Genomic DNA, 17,429 nt, shown 5'->3' with positions numbered 1-17,429 from the left:
CGTCTCCTAATCGGTACTTCCGCCCCTCGCCATTGAAGCAAAAAAAAATCGTCCGTAGTAGCTTTTGCGGTTGTTGGTCGTAACAATTCAGGATCCCATCCCATCGCCATTGATGAAGAAAAAACTCACCGGCAGTAGCTTTTGTGGTTGCCGTTTGCAACAAATCAGGATTTTTTTGCCCATCACCGCCGCCGAAAACACTCCAATCCTTGCAACAAAAGCAGGTGTTGGTTCCAACTCCGCCTTCAGTCGATTCCAGCAAACCCATCTGTTGGTTCGACCAAGGCCGAATGGGCCGTGGCCTGCCCAACATTTTAACATTTGAGCATTTTTTTTACTTATAGGCCTTGGAACATCGTTCCATATGTTGTTTCCTTGTATTTAGCCCGTCCAGGAATGGGCTTGAAGCTCCGACACTAGCAACAACCCCATCTGCTGGTTCTAGCTCCGGCTTCAGACGGTTCTAGCATTTGTGACACACAGTTGTACCAGTGGCTTCTGGTCCGCCCGAGCCAGTGGCGGGAGGTAAGGACCTTGCGGTCGTGGCAATGAGGCGACTGTGGTGTTTGGAACAGCTCACGACGGTGCCATGAGCCTGCTTGGGTGGAGTTTGCAAAAAAGAGAAGAGAGAAGATGGCGATGCGTGAGGTGGAGAAAACGAGTGGAGGAGCCCTCGCGAATGGATAAGGTACATGGCCTCAGTGTTGCGTGGATCCAACCGGCTGAAACTGTAGCCGGTCGGCCGTAGAGAATCATTTCTGTAGAAAATAAATATGTAGACCGACATTAGGCCATCTCCAACGACATCATTCGCCATTCTTTTGCTTGACCAGACCAAACTCTCCAAACAAGAAAAAGCCTCTAATGTAAATATGGTGGACATGTAAAAGGAAGAGGACAAAGATTATACTTGTAAAATAGTCACTTACAAGTTCTATCATAGGTATCTGGAGGATGCGTACCCAACTGCCTCCCTCTCTAGAAACTCTAGACAACTACCATAGCTCCGCCTATCATTGTCGAATAGGAAATGAGTCCCCTCATGTTATGATTGTTGCTCCGACGATGGGAAATGGTTGGGAACCCTGGATCTGTGTTGCGCTGAAGTTAGGTCTCTTGTAGTTGGAGTTTGGTTCACCGGCGGCGACACTTTGATGGCGATGACGGCACCATGCGGTTCAAGAAAGTTTCCTTGACTCTGGCCCACCCCATCAGTGACAGAGAGGAGAGTTTGGGGTCGCCTGGTTGCTGCTCTTCTAGAGTGGCTGATCTGGTTGTGATGCATGTGGTCTTCGAAAGCGTCTTCAGGTGGGGTACATGGCGATTCTTTAACTCATTCGTCGATGCTCGACTACCTCTAGCATCATCGAGGAGCCCTCGAGGTTAAGTCTCGCTGATATTTATAGTTGGATTTGCAACAGTCATTCAGTTCACTGTGTTCTTCTCTAGGATGCTAATTTGTTTTTCAGATCGTTGTCGCCGATGTTAGTTGTTTCATATCAGCGACCTCCCGAACAATGTGTCAACAATGTTCCTCTCGCTTCCTGCCAACAGACGACACTGACTTTTGCTCGTAGTGCGTGCGCCACCAAGTGGAGGAGGAAGACATCGTCAATTTCCCCAAAAACATATGTGTAATTTAAAATTTATTTAAGGATGGCCTTGTAAGGTTTGATGAGTGATGGGCCTGGGCCATCTAATTCATCCCATTATATTGGGCTATCCATGACACACCCCATGCTAATATCTTTCGATGCTGCAGAAAATCATGGATGCTATATCTCGCTTACTACGAGACCTAGCGTCCACTCTCCAGATGGAGACATGAGATGGACCGACTGAGCAGTGAGCGAGGCGAACAGCGCTTCCCGACATTTTTTATTGTTTTTTATTGTTTTTAATATGGTTTTCTAGCTGTTTTCTATTTTTTTATGATTTTCTTTTCGTTTTTGTTTACCTTTTCTTTTCCTTTTATTTTTAGGCACCTACTGCGTATTTTATTTCCTTTTCTTTTCTTATGTTTTTGTTCACCACCTATAAAAATATTCATTGTGTTATTACAAAAATGTTCATCACATATGCTAAAAATGTTCATCGAGTTTTTTTTAAAATAGTTCTGACACATATTTAAAAATATGGTGACCGTGTATTAATTGTGGTTTGTCGTGTACAATATAACTTTAAAAGGTTGATAGCCTATTTCAGAAACATACTCAACACATATTTCATAAATATTTGGCATGTATTAGTTTTTATGTGTATCTAGAAATTATTCATCGTGTATTAAAAAAACCCATAAATTTCCTAAAAATGAATCATCTATTAGAAATTCTTCTCTGTGTATCCAAAAACTGTTCATAGTATTTAAAAACTGTTTAAATTTTCTTCAGAAATTCATCATGTATGCTGAACATTTCTTCGAATACCTGAGAATTTTTATAAAACAAAACACTATGAACATTTTTTGAACTCTATGTGCATTTTTTGAATGTGATGAACAATTCTGTAACACACAATTAATTTAATTTAGAGACAATGAAATATTTCAAAATATAACCTATGAACATTATTAAATATACGTTTAACATTTGATGAGTGCTTGCTAACTCTTTGAAAAATAGACAGTGAGCCTTCTTTAAATAAGCTATGAAATTTTCTTAAACACTATGCAAATATTTGAGATATGCGATCAACAATTTTTTCAACATAAGTTTAACCTTTTTGAAACTATTAACATTTTAAAGATGCATAATGAGACTTTTCTCGAAATACATTGAATTTTTTAATTTGTTTTTGAATACCCACTAAGATTTTTGTAAAACTAGCTAAATTTATTATTTTTCGAAATCTATATCTACATCTATACCTACCTACTATAATAATAAATAAAGCAAGGTGCGTTTCTCTAATTTTTTCATCCGTTCACCGTGAAATTTTTATATTATTCTATTCGAGGTGGTACTAAATTTTTGTTCATCCGTCCGTTTTTTAGCAATCCAGAATTTTGTACTCGGCCCGCACACGTTATGGCCCAGCGAAGCCAGCCCACTTTTTTGCCTGCCCATGTAGCTGTAAAAAGCCAATTTCTCGCCATGAACGGTAGATAGTCGGAGTTCGCACGGGGCGGCCTACACTGGGCCGGCCCATTTTGTTTTTCCGTTCAGGTTAATTTTTATTTTTACCTGATTTCGTAATTCCAAAATTTTAAAAAAGTTCATAATTTGAAAGTTTTATAGAAGTTTCGAAAAATGTTTGAATTACAATATTGTCTTCCCCTTTGAACATTTTATTTTCTCTTTCTGATTTTTTAAATTTCAGAAATATTTGAAACATTGTTTGTGATTTAAAAAACATGTTCTTTAAAAATTATTAGAAATTTTAAATATCCCCTTTTTAGTAAAGTGTTCACAGATGCGAAATAATGTCCGTGTTCAAAAACACATTTTATCTATATCTATATCTATACCTACTAATAAAGCAACATGCGTTTCTCTAATTTTTTCATCCATTCACCGTGAAAATTTATTATTCTATTCGAGGTGGTACTAAATTTTTGTTCATCCGTCTGTTTTTTTAGCAATCCAGAATTTTGTACTCGGCCCGCACACGTTATGGCCCAGCGAAGGCAGCCCACTTATTTGCCTGCCCATGTAGCTGTAAAAAGCCTATTTCTCGCCATGAACTGTAGATAGTCGGAATTCGCACGGGGCGCCCTACACTGGGCCGGCCCGTTTTTTTATGTTCAGTTTTATTTTTAGTTTTACCTTATTTTGTAATTCCAAATTTCTAAAAAGTTCACAATTTTAAATTTTTATGAAATTTTCGAATTTTCTGAATTAGAATATTGTCTACCCGTTTTCAAAAACGTTTGGAACATTTTATTTTCTCTTTCTGATTGATTTTCAAATTCAGAAATATTTGAAACATTGTTTGTGATTTAAAAACATTTGCTTTAAAAATTATTAGAAATTTTGAATATCCTTTTTTTCAGTAAAATGTTCACATATTTAAAATAATGTCCGTCTTCAAAAACACATTTTATAAAATTGTTCAGAATCTTCAAAACATGTTCCGTTTTCAAAAGTCTGTCACAAATTAAAAAAATGTGCGGGTCTTCGTAAAGGGTTCTTGTCTTCAAAAAATGATGTTGGTTCAAATTTTGTTCAGTTTTTTTCTTCTGAAATGGACGGAATATTAAAGATATTGTTCGTAATTTGAATAAATGTTCACGTTTTCAAGAATATCCGACAATTCATATTTTGTATTTTTTTTAAAATGTTTTAAATCTTAGGGTTGTACTATGTTCTTTAATATTTGCGCTAGCCATTGGTTAGCAATAGGCATTTGTTGTCGTGGCTAGCGATACGTAATCGGGTCTTTAAGATCATGTGTTCGATCGTTCAACACTTTGTTTTTTTTGGATTATTACTCGTGCATTGCAAATATAGGTCATTTCAGTGCCTGCCAGTGGGCTAACCCAGACGCGAACTATTGTGTGTCTCACACGCTATTTGACGCAACTAGCGTCATGTAGTAGTTCACACGCAACTGCCCTAAGAAAAAAATATACGTATAGATTCTGTTGAAGAAAATATGCCCAAGAGGCAATAATAAAGTTGTTATTTTATATTTCCTTATTCATGATAAAGATTTATTATTCATGCTAGAATTGTATTGATCGAAACTTAAATACATGTGTGAATACATAAACAAACACCGTGTCCCTAGTAAGCCTCTACTAGACTAGCTCGTTGATAAAAAATGATTAAGTTTTCCTAAGCATGGACATGTATTGTCATTTGATAACGGGATCACATCATTAGGAGAATGATGTGATGGACAAGACCCATCTGTTAGCTTAACATAATGATTGTTCAGTTTTATTGGTATTGCTTTCTTCATGTCAAATACATATTCCTTCAATTATGAGATTATGCAACTCCCGAATACCAGAGGAATACCTTGTGTGGTATCAAACATCACAATGTAACTGGGTGATCATAAAGATGATCTACAGGTATCTCCGAAGGTGTTTGTTGAGTTGGCATAGATCGAGGTTAGGATTTGTCACTTCGAGTATCGGAGAGGTATCTCTGGGCCCTCTCGGTAATACACATCATAAGCTTGCAAGCAAAGGACTAAGGAGTTGGTCACAAGGTGATGTATTATGGAACGAGTAAAAGGACTTTCCGGTAACAAGATTGAACTAGGTTTGAAGATACCGATGATCAAATCTCGGGCAAGTAACATATCGTTGGACAAAGTGAATTACGTATGTTGTCATAACAATTCGACCAATAAAGATCTTCATAGAATATATAGGAGCCAATATGTGCATCCAGGTTTCGCTATTGGTTATTGACCAGAGAGGTGTGTCGGTCATGTCTACATAGTTCTCGAACCCGTAGGGTCTGCACGTTCATTGACGATATAGTATTATATGAGTCATGTGATTTGGTGACTGAATGTTTTTCGGAGTCCCGTATGAGATCACGTACATGATGAGGAGTCTCGAAATTGTCGAGAGATAAAGATTGATATATAGGACGATGATATTCGGACACCGAAAGTATTTTGGAGGGTACTAGGTGCTTATTGGGTCACCGGAAAGGAGTTTCGGGCACCCCCGGCAAAGATATGGGCCTTATGGGCCAAGAGAGGGAACGCACCAGCCACAAGGGGCTGGTGCACCCCCCATAGCAGGCCGACCTAGGAGGAGAAGGAAAGAGGGGAAGGGAAAGGAAACTGTGGATTGGGATTCCCACTTCCTTCCCTCCCCCATCTTTCCTTCCCCTCGGTTATATATGGCAGGGGGGCGCGGCTTGGGAGGGACTCCAAGTAGGATTCCTCCTACCTGGGCGCCTCTTATGGCTGATCCTCCGTGCCTCCCACCTATATATATGTGGGAGGGGGCGCCTAGCACAATACAGATCAATTGTTAGCCGTGCGCGATGCCCTCCTCCACCGTTTACACCCTCAATCATATTTTCGTAGTGCTTAGGCGAAGTCCTGCGGAGATCACTTCACCATCACCGTCACCACGCCTTCGTGCTGACAGAACTGAGCTACTACCTCGACGTCTTGCTGGATCAAGAAGGCGAGGGATGTCACCGAGCTGAACATGCGCAGAACACGGAGGTACCGTGCGTTCGGTACTTGATCGATTGAAGCACGAAAAAGTTTGACTACATCAACCGCGTTGTGAAACGCTTCCGCTTACGATCTTTGAGGGTATGTAGACACACTCTCCCCCTCGTTGCTATGCATCTCCATGTATAGATCATTGCGTGTGCGTAGATTTTTTTTGTTTTCCTTGCAACGATTCCCAACAGTGGCATCATGAGCCAGGTCTATGCATAGATGATATGGATGAGTAGAACACAAAGAGTTGTGGGCGGTACTTCTTACGACTAACGTCTTATTTTGATTCGACGGTATTGTGGAATGAAGCCGACCGGACCAACCTTACATGCCCTCACACATGAGACCGGTTCCACCGACAGACATGCAACTAGTTTTGCATAAAGGTGGGTGGCGGGTGTCTATTTCTCCTACTTTAGTTGAATCGATTTTGACTATAGTCGGTCCTTGAAGAAGGTTAAAACAACATACTTGACGAATCATCATTGTGGTTTTTGTCGTAGGTAAGAACTGTTCTTGCTAGAAGCCCTTAGTAGCCACGTAAAACTTGCAACAACAAAGTAGAGGACGTCTAACTTGTTTTTGCAGGGTATGTTGTGATGTGATATGGTGAAGACATGATATGATATACGTTGTTGTATGAGATGATCATGTTTTGTAAGTTATCCGGAACCGACAGGAGCCTTATGGTTGTCTCTTTATTGTATGAAATGCAAACGCCATGTAATTGATTTACTTTATCACTATGCGTTAGCGATAGTTGAAGCAATAGTTGTTGAGACAACCGCGACGCAAGGATGGAGATCAAGGTGTCGAGCCGGTGACAATGGAGATCATGATGATGCTTTGGAGATGGAGATCAAAAGCACAAGATGATGATGACCATATCATGTCACATATTTTGATTGCATGTGATGTTTATCTTTTATGCATCTTATTTTGCTTAGTACGGCGGTATCATTATAAGATGATCCCTTCACTAAACTTCAAGGTAAAAGTGTTCTACCTCAGTATGAACCATTGCTATAGTTCGTCATTTTGAGACACAACGTGATGATCAGGTATGATAGACTCTATGTTCACATACAACGGGTGTAAGACATTTTTTCCACATGCAAAATACTTGGCTTAAACTTGACGAGCCTAGCATGTACAGACATGGCCTCTGAACACTGGAGACTGAAATGTCCAACGTGAATCATATATTAGATATGATCAACATCGAGATGTTCACCATTGATGACTACCCCATCTCACGTGATGATCAGACATGGGTTAGTTGATTTGGATCACGTATTACTTAGATGACTTGAGGGATGTCTAGTTAAGTGGGAGTTCTTAAGTAATTTGATTAACTGAACTTAATTTATCATGAATTTAGTCTTACAGTTTTGCATATCTATGTTGTAGATCAATGGCCCGAGCTACCGTTCCCCTGATTTTAATGCGTTCCTAGAGAAAGCTAAGTTGAAAGATGATGGTAGCAACTACACGGACTGGGTCCGTAACTTGAGGATTATCCTCATTGCTGCACAGAAGAATTATGTCCTTGATGCACCGCTAGGTGAAAGGCCTGCTGCAGGAGCAGGAGCTGATGTTTTGAATGTTTGGCAAGCTCGATCTGATGACTACTTGATAGTTCAGTGTTCCATGCTTTACGGCTTAGAACTGGGACTTCAAAGACGTTTTGAACGTCATGGAGCATATGAGATGTTCGAAGAGTTGAAGTTAAATTTCAAGCAAATGCCCGGGTTGAGAGATATGAAGTCTCCAACAAGTTCTATAGCTGCAAGATGGAGGAGAACAGTTTTGTCAATGAACACATACTCAAATTTTCTAGGTATTATAATCACTTGACTCAGCTGGGAGTTGATCTTCCAGTTGATTGTGTCATTGACAAAGTTCTTCAATCACTGCCACCAAGCTACTAAGGCTTCGTGATGAACTATAATATACAAGCGATGAACAAAACAATTCCCGAGCTCTTCGAAATGCTTAAAAGCCGCAGAGGTAGAAATCAGGAAGGAGCATCAAGTTTGATGGTTAACAAGACCACTACTTTCAAGAAAAAGGGCAAGGGAAAGAAAGGGAACTTCAAGAAGAATGACAAGCAAGTTGCCACTCCTGGGAAGAAGCCCAAAGCTGGACCCAAGCCTGAAACTGAGTACTTCTACTACAAAGGGACTGGTCACTGGAAGTGGAACTGCCCCAAGTATTTGGCGGATAAGAAGGATGGAAAAGTGAACAAAGGTATATTTGATATACATGTTACTGGTGTGTACCTTACTAATGCTCGTAGTAGCGCCTGGGTATTTCATACTGGTTCGGTTGCTCATATTTGTAACTCGAAACAGGAGCTATAGATTAAACAAAGATTGGCTAAGGACGAGGTGACGATGCGCGTCGGAAATGGTTCTAAGGTCGATGTGATCGCCGTCGGCACGCTACCTCTACATCTACCTTTGAGATTAGTTTTAGACCTGAATAATTGCTGTTTGGTGCCAACATTGAGGATGAACATTATATCTGGATCTTGTTTAGTGCGAGACGTTATTCATTTAAATCAAAGAATAATGATTGTTCTATTTATATGAGTAATATCTTTTATGGTCATGCACCCTTGAAGGGTGGTCTATTCTTGTTGAATCTCGATAATAGTGATACACATATTCATAACATTGATGCCAAAATATGCAAAGTTGATAATGATAGTGCAACATATTTGCGGCACTACCGTTTGGGTCATAATGGTGTAAAGCGCATGAAGAAACTCCATACAGATGGACTTTGGAATCACTTGATACTTGCGAACCATGCCTCATGGGCAAGATAACTAAAACTCCGTTCTCTGGAACAATGGAGTGAGCTAATGACTTATTGGAAAAAATACATACTGATACGTCTCCAACGTATCTATAATTTTTGATTGTTCTATGTTGTTATATTATCATTCTTGGATGTTTTACAATCATTTTATAGCAACTTTATATCATTTTTGGGACTAACCTATTGACATACTTCCAAGTGCCAGTTGTTGTTTTCTGCTTATTTTTTACATCACAGGAAATCAATATCAAATAGAGTCCAGACGCAGCGAAACTTTTTGTGGATTTTTTGGACCAGAAGACCTAGTGGGCCAAATAAGTACCGAAGAGGGGGCCCGAGGTGAGCACAAAACACCTGGGCGTGCCTGGAGACCCAGGCGCGCCCTGGTGGGTTGTGCCCACCTCGGTGACCTTCCGCACAACCTCTTTGCTCTATAAATACCCCAATATTCCAAAAACCCTAGGGGAGTCGACGGAAATCAATTCCAGCCGCTGCAAGTTCCAGAACCACTAGATCCAATCTAAACACCATCACGAGCAGTTCATCATCCTCATTGGTGCCTCATGAGAGGTTATTTTTGGCATGGAGGTCTTTTTTAGTTTTCTAAAGTACAATTTTTCCAGATCCCTAAGCACTTTGGTCATGTCAACTAAAGTCTTACCTACCAAAATTGTATCATTCATCCCACACAATGGTTGGAATCCCAGTCGTTCAATTACAGTAGACCAAACCATGTTTCACGTTTTCTATAGTCCAACCAATAATACAGATTCAGCCTGGTGATGATTTTCAATATGTTGTGATAGTAGTTTCCTGCATTGATTAGTTAAGGAGCCATCCTTCCGTTTTACTCGAAGTGGTGTAATAGTTAAATAGATGTATTTGTGCCATTTAGCTCATTGTAATGTAGGAGCTGATCAGGGTGGAAGAGTAATCTGTGTTGTGTAGACAACATCACTGTAATTTTTTCAGGCAAATAAAAGAATAGCTTGCGGTTCATGGAAAAGTCCCAATAACATTCAGTTCAGTTCAGCTGTACATCTTTTGCTGACCCCTTTTCTTGGTGCTGATTGAGCTTTATGTGTTAATATTTTTATTTGACTGCATTTTTTGCTTTGGTCCTTCCTCTTAGTGTATAATGATCCTGATTGTGTGAGTTTCTTTCCTGGCAGGGTAGTTATGCCTCAATGCATTCCATAAAAATTGCATATATGTCATGAAGGTAGGATTTCAGCTTTAGATTGTCATCAAGTTCATCAAATTTATCGTTCCATGTTGGAACAGTGTACTTTCAAAAGTATTTTTCTACTGAGCACATATAGTACTTTCACACCTATGTTGTATTATATTCCAACTTTCCAAGTACCTTGTACTTTTGTTCTTGGATTCTTTCTAAATGCTCCACAAGTCCTGCACTAATTTTTTTCAACAAAATAATTAAGTGAAACATGGCTCTGAGCTATTGTCATATGGTAGCTGTATGGGCTCTAATTGAGTTTGGTAGCCATATTTTCTTTAACTGTTGGTAAAAGTCTTAAGCTGTGCTACTTTAGAACTTTCTGAAATACAAACAGTAGCCATAGTTCCATATGCATTTCTTTGATTGTAATTTCTTGTTGGTACCTTACCAAGCAAGCCGCTTGGTGCATTTCTATCTTACCTGTTGTCATCAAACTTGTGCCACAAATCCAATGGATTTTGTTTCTGTTAAATCATATTACGTCCAGAAATTTGTGCTTATATCCGCTGCATCTTTAGCGAAGTCTTTTTTTACGCTGAAAATAATGTGTGTGCTTATCCCATTAACTTGAGTGTGTTATTACAAGTTGCAGGAGCATGAATGGTCCACAGCTCAGCTGGCTGTTGTTTTTGTAAGAAATTACTTTCTTCATTATGCATTGCTCATGATTATTCTATCTTGAATAAACATTTGGTGTGGCACTTTTCGTATAATGATTTTATATCTTTCTGGTCCCAAATCATGTCGCTGATTTACTTTCGTGTTATTTCATTACTTTCAATCATTTTGGCTCTGAAAAGCAATAGTATAGTACATCCATGGAGTATAATAGGTTTGTTTGTTTCTTCTATCAAGCCAGTTTTATTCCATTTGCATGAGCATATACCAAACTTTTTTCATGCTCGCTCGTGAACAAGATGAGAGCACTGGTTATGTATTTCCAAACAAGGCTTTGATTGAGATAGGCATTACTGATTTCTTTGGATTGCTATGCTGCAAAACTTGATGTATTGTCTCGGCTAACTCTCCTTTTTTAATTTAAAAACAAAGAAGGTTCCTACAACTACTACAGATTTGCAAAGAATCATGAGATCAGAATATCCATGCATCAAAAGCAAAAAAGATGCCTACAACTACTATATACTCCCTCCATCCTTTAAAGAGTGTACTTCCAACTTTGTTGGAGGGTCAAACTATTTCAAAGTTTGACCGAGTTTGTGCAAAAATATATCAATGTTTGTGAAATCAAATAGGTATATGATGAAAGTATATTTTATCACGAATCTAATGCTACTAATTTGATGGCATAAATGTTGATGTATTATTATATAAACACAGTCAAATATAAAAAAGTTTGACTTTTCAAGAAAGTTGGAAGTACACTCTTTAAAGGACGGAGGGAGTAGGAATGATGTTCTATATTGCTGCCACGGGAGAATATATATCGTAGTGCCCTCAATATAAATTAAAATGTTACTAGGGTCCTTGGTTAATGCATTGTTTTTTCCTTACCATCCAGAATGATATTTGAAGATACGGAATTAAGTATGAGATCACTTTAGGGGGTTTAAACACTTGGATAAGATTAAACACATGTTCTACCGAATTGGCAATCCTTCATCCGAATTTTCTTGATAATGGTACACCATTTGGCGATGGGTTCTCCAAGAAACTTAAAATTCCACTCGATATTATTTAGATATAATGGAAAAGGGATCAGAAATGCGGTTTGTATGACCGAAAACATCCTTAACATATGGTTGTTCATTATACTCTATGGTAGTGAGATCGGTTAGTAATGTTACACATAATATATATTTTCCAGTTGTGTCCCTCACTCTCTTAAGCATGTTTCTGTTGTATACTAGTTAGTTGTCACAATGCATGTATGTGAGGCTTTCGTCGGGTCTGCACTGTTGTACATTTGTCTTGCCACTTTGTTGTTCAAATTATTTTTTAGGAAACTATTTGAACTCTTCTGAAGGCCATTTGTTCTTAATGTTTTTCTTTATAAGTATCTCCATGATGGCACTTTCCACCCGGAAAAAGCATCAAGGTCGGCGATCTAGTTTTTGTTCTATAGGCATCTCTTCTTTGAATGAGGCATGGTAGCAGATGATGTATCTGTTTTATGTGTGTCAGAAGAGGCATCCGGTTGCTTGACTTTGTACGCACATTCTGGTTCTTTAATCTTTGTTGTAAAACCTATAACTATCCAATTTATTCTTTGTATACCAACTCAAAGCTGTGAATTGATGACCACACCTGCTAAGACAATCTTGAAATATTTTGTTGGGTCTCTATTTCTGTACCGAACTTTAGGGAATCGCCTACTGCTGAAAGACTTGCCTAGGCTATGTATGTCAAATATAATGATGTTCTAAATCACTCTGATAGTAAAAAAAATATCTCAAGTTATTGCTAAAATCTAATTTTATCAACAAAGATATAATTTTTTAAGACACACCATGTTTGCTGCAATGGATCAAGAGGTACACATGCCCTCAAATCTGAAGTTATTAACAGATGCAATTTTTTCAAAGCACGCTCATGGTTTAAATGGGCATCTGTGCCATTTGATGCAACGGGTCATCTTTTTTTCAGAACACACACACACACACACAAACAAATTGATGCAAGCAATACCTAAAAAAAATAAAGGCCTTCTTAATTGGCATGCATATTTTTTTGTATACATGGGATCTAAATTCTTATTGTGTGTGGTTGCTCAAATGTAAGATTACTGAAAAATACACATATTTTTAGTGCAACATGGTTTTCATTGAAATTTTATGCTGCGAAATTTAAATGTATGTGTACATCTTATTATACACAGCAAGAAACCAATCTTCTTTTTTTATTAAAGGGTGATAAATTTGTTAATGTATGTGCTTGCCCACAACTAAACCAACTAAACCATGGATTTTCTTTTCAATCCGGACATGGATTCAGCGGGTCTCTGCGCCATTTGGCGCAATGGGTCCACTAGTTTACTTTAAACATAATGCATTGATGTGTTAGTGTAGAGGCGCACAAAAAGAAATGGATATTGTAGTCCCACAAATGAAATGGATATTGTAGTCCGCTACTTAAAAGTGTTACATCATATGATTACATAGCCTCCATTTCATAAATTGCGTACCGGTTGAATTCATATATGAATATTACATATATTACTTCATAATAGAACCTTAAATCATCCAAGACTAATGAATTTGAATGCAAGAGTAACAATGGTGCATGTACATGATAGCTACATTGGTTGTTTGAAGAAACATCACTGTAACTTTGGCATGCACAACTGAAAAGGTTTATTTAGATAAAAAATGTGATATGTGAGTGTCCAATCTTTATACCGTTGAATCGTTATTGTACCTTTGGCCACGATACAAAGTAGATATTGATTTATGTTCAAGCGATGCACATCCACGATCGCTAGATAGTGATACGTGAATGAATTGTGCAATCTCTCTCACACGCATACATATCTCATTTCCCTGTGGGCATCGGAATCACACACGCACACTTCGTATTTCTCTTCCTCCGTCAAGGTTAGAATTCATCTTTCTACCCCGTCCTACAAGTCTCTCACACAGAAACACACACGCTCTCTCTGTCGAACATGCCCACCCCTTTAGTTCCGCCCACCCACAGCCACTAATGTCTCAAAGTATAATTATGTCTCTCACACATATGCCTAAGGTTAATTCGAGTTCCGGAACCATATGAATACATACAATGGGATTCTAGCCGAGCACCTTTTGTTTTGAGATTTTGCGTGCTCTCTCTCTCTCTCTCTCTCACACACACACACACACACACACATTGTTTCTCGCTTCATTCTTTCCGGCACTTGCATGCACACCGTTTGTTTATCTTCGTGATGCTTTAAGTATGCCTCGCACACATGCTATCTACCTATCCCCTAATATAACTAGATATGTGTCACACAAACTCCTTCTCCCTACTAGCAAGATGCCCATGCGTTGCACGGAACATCAAGATGCATTTGTATGAGTAGTTAATCTTGTGGGAGAAAAGGATGAACGAGGGAATGCCTTATTTGCAAATGTGGAGAGGGATGTGGGTATCTTTTTGCAAAATTGCCATAGTTTCCTTCCTATCCGTCGGATATAAATCGGATGACCTATATTGCAGGATGGCAGGAACACCATCATCACCAACTCTGTTTTTTATAAGAGTAGAGATATGTAAGTGTCACTGCCCCCCCACACCCACACCCACAAACACACACACACACACACTTCCCGACATCGAAGGAGTAGGGTGACACCTTGATCTTGATACTAATCTATCGACTGACTTCTCTCTCAAACACACACACACACACACACACACACACTACCCGGCACCGAAGGAGTAGCATGGCACCTCGATCTTGATAGTAATCTATCCACTCCTCTTTCAAACACACACACTCGCTAGTTGTGCCTCTGTGCCTACCGTGCACACTCTCGATATGTCTTTCTCTCCCTCTCCCTCCCCCACCCCAACAATGATAGCAAAAGGGTGACAACTCAATCTGATCGTAATCTGTTAATTGGTTTCTCTCTCAAACATTGTGTCTCTATGCCTCGCTCAGTAGCCCCCTCGATATGTAGACTTCTCGCGCGCGCACAGCTGTAGTGATGATGACGCTGAACCCAGTGTGCCTCGTTTTTACCGGCCTCATGTGATAGTTTTCACCCTGTTTTCTATTAATTAACAAGGCAACCTTTTCTTTGTTACTACTAGTGAATCTGAAATCATTCAGGGCAGACATAAAATATATCACTTCAACCCAATCATCGCAGTAATTATTTTAAAAGAAACTAGCTAGATGCCCGTGCGTTGCATGGAACATCAAGATGCATTTGTATGAGTAGTTTATCTTATGAGAGAAAAGGATGAAGGAGGGAAGGCCTTATTTGCAAACGTGGAGAGGGGTGTGGGTATATTTTTGCAAAATTGCCATAGTTTCCTTCCTATCCGTTAGATATAAATCCGACGGCCTATATTGCAGGATGACACACACACCATTATCACCAACTCTGTTTTCTACTCCCTCCGTTCCTAAATATTTGTCTTTTTAGAGTTTTCAACAAGTGACTACATACGGAGCAAAATGAGTGAATCTACACTCTAAAATATGTCTACATACACATCCGTATGTGGTAGTCCATTTGAAATCTGAAAAAGACAAATATTTAGAAAAGTATGGAGTATAAGAGTAGACATGGAGATATATCTCCAGCATGGTCTACAACAAAAATGTGCCAGAGTAGTTAACACCGGATGCTCGCAACGTGATGACCTGAGTTCGAATTCTGTCTTTAACTTTAGATTTTTATATTATATATTGCTTATTTAACATATACTTGTTTTGCTATTGTACTGATAGTGGAACCCACAAGTACTTAGAATACAAGATTAAGGATGGACTTGTTTCTTTTTAACTTTCTGTACGAAGCTGTAGCCACCCTGCAAGTCACGTGTACATTGTACATGCAATTAACTTTTTATAAAGGGAGAATCATACACACAATTAACTCAAATGGATTGGATGTGACTCTATTATTTCCAGCATAAGAGCATCTCCAACAGCAGCCGGCAAATTTCCTCCCGCTTCCTTTTGTGGAGGAAGACATCAAACGCCAGCGGCATACTGATAACCCACAAGTGTAGGAGATCAGTTGTAGCCTCTTTCGATAAGCAAGAGTGTCGAACCCAACGAGGAGCTAAAGGTAGAACAAATATTCCCTCAAGTTTTATCGACCACTGATACAACTCTACGCATGCTTAACGTTCGCTTTACTAAAACAAGTATGAAACTAGAAGGACTTTGTAGGTGTTGTTGGATAGGTTTGCAAGATAATAAAGAGCATGTAAATAAAAAGTAGGGGCTGTTTAGATGAAGACACAACTAAGTTAGTTTTAGTAGAGAGCTTTTTGTCACGAGAAAGTTATTTGTCCCTAGGCAATCGATAACTAGATCGGTAATCACTATTGCAATTTTATTTGAGGGAGAGACATAAGCTAACATACTTTCTCTTCTTGGATCATATGCACTTTTGATTGGAACTCTATCAAGTATCCTCAACTACTAAAGATCATTAAGGTAAAACCCAACTGTCGGTGTCAAAACCGGCGGATCTCGGGTAGGGGGTCCCGAACTGTGCGTCTAGGCGGATGGTAACAGGAGACAAGGGACACAATGTTTTTACCCAGGTTTGGGCCCTCTCGATGGAGGTAAAACCCTACTCCTGCTTGATTAATATTGATGATATGGGTAGTACAAGAGTGGATCTACCACGAGATTAGAGAGGCTAAACCCTAGAAGCTAGCCTATGGTATGATTATTGTTCGTCCTGCGGACTAAAACTCTCCGGTTTATATAGACACCGGAGAGGGCTAGGGTTACACAGAGTCGGTTACAATGGGAGGAGATCTTCATATCGTATCGCCAAGCTTGCCTTCCACGCCAAGGAAAGTCCCATCCGGACACGGGACGGGGTCTTCAATCTTGTATCTTCATAGTCCGGGAGTCCGGCCAAAGGTCATAGTCCGGCCATCCGGATACCCCCTAATCCAGGACTCCCTCAGTAGCCCCTGAACCAGACTTCAATGACGACGAGTCCGGCGCGCAAGTTGTCTTCAGCATTGCAAGGCGGGTTCCTCCTTCCAATACTTCATAGAAGATGTTGAACACCAGGATAGTGTCCGACTCTGCAAAATAAGTTCCACATTCCACCGTAGAGAGAATAATATTTGCACCAATCAGATCTGCTGACGTATTACGCGACGTGACATCATGCCACAACCAGGCTTTTATTCATTATACCGCTCCACCTCAGCGCGTTTAGCGAGGCGGTTTCCTTGGCACATCTTGTCAAAGCGGAGATCGTGTCCCCTTATTCCGAGATTCTCATCAATACGGGCGTGGGTAACCCAACTGCGCCATTAACCGTGGCGCTTGGGAGATAAGCGAGTTTTATCAGGCTGGTGGGGGCTCGTAGTTTCGGCCGCCCATATAAGGGGATAAGAATCCGCCCTTTCCATTCACGCCTTCTTCCTCCTTTGCTTATTCGTCCCTGCGCGCTCGAGCTCCAATGCCCAAGCCCGCACTTCCCACCTCAACCTTCTCCAATCATGTCCGGAGCGGGAGGTAGATGGATGGCTTCCTCCATCACTGATGGGCAAATCAAAAAGCTGAGGAAGGCCA

The sequence above is a fragment of the Triticum dicoccoides genome, chromosome 1B (assembly GCF_002162155.2).
Source record: "Triticum dicoccoides isolate Atlit2015 ecotype Zavitan chromosome 1B, WEW_v2.0, whole genome shotgun sequence".
NCBI classification, from domain to species: Eukaryota; Viridiplantae; Streptophyta; class Magnoliopsida; order Poales; family Poaceae; genus Triticum; species Triticum dicoccoides.
This window is presented reverse-complemented; position numbering follows the sequence as displayed.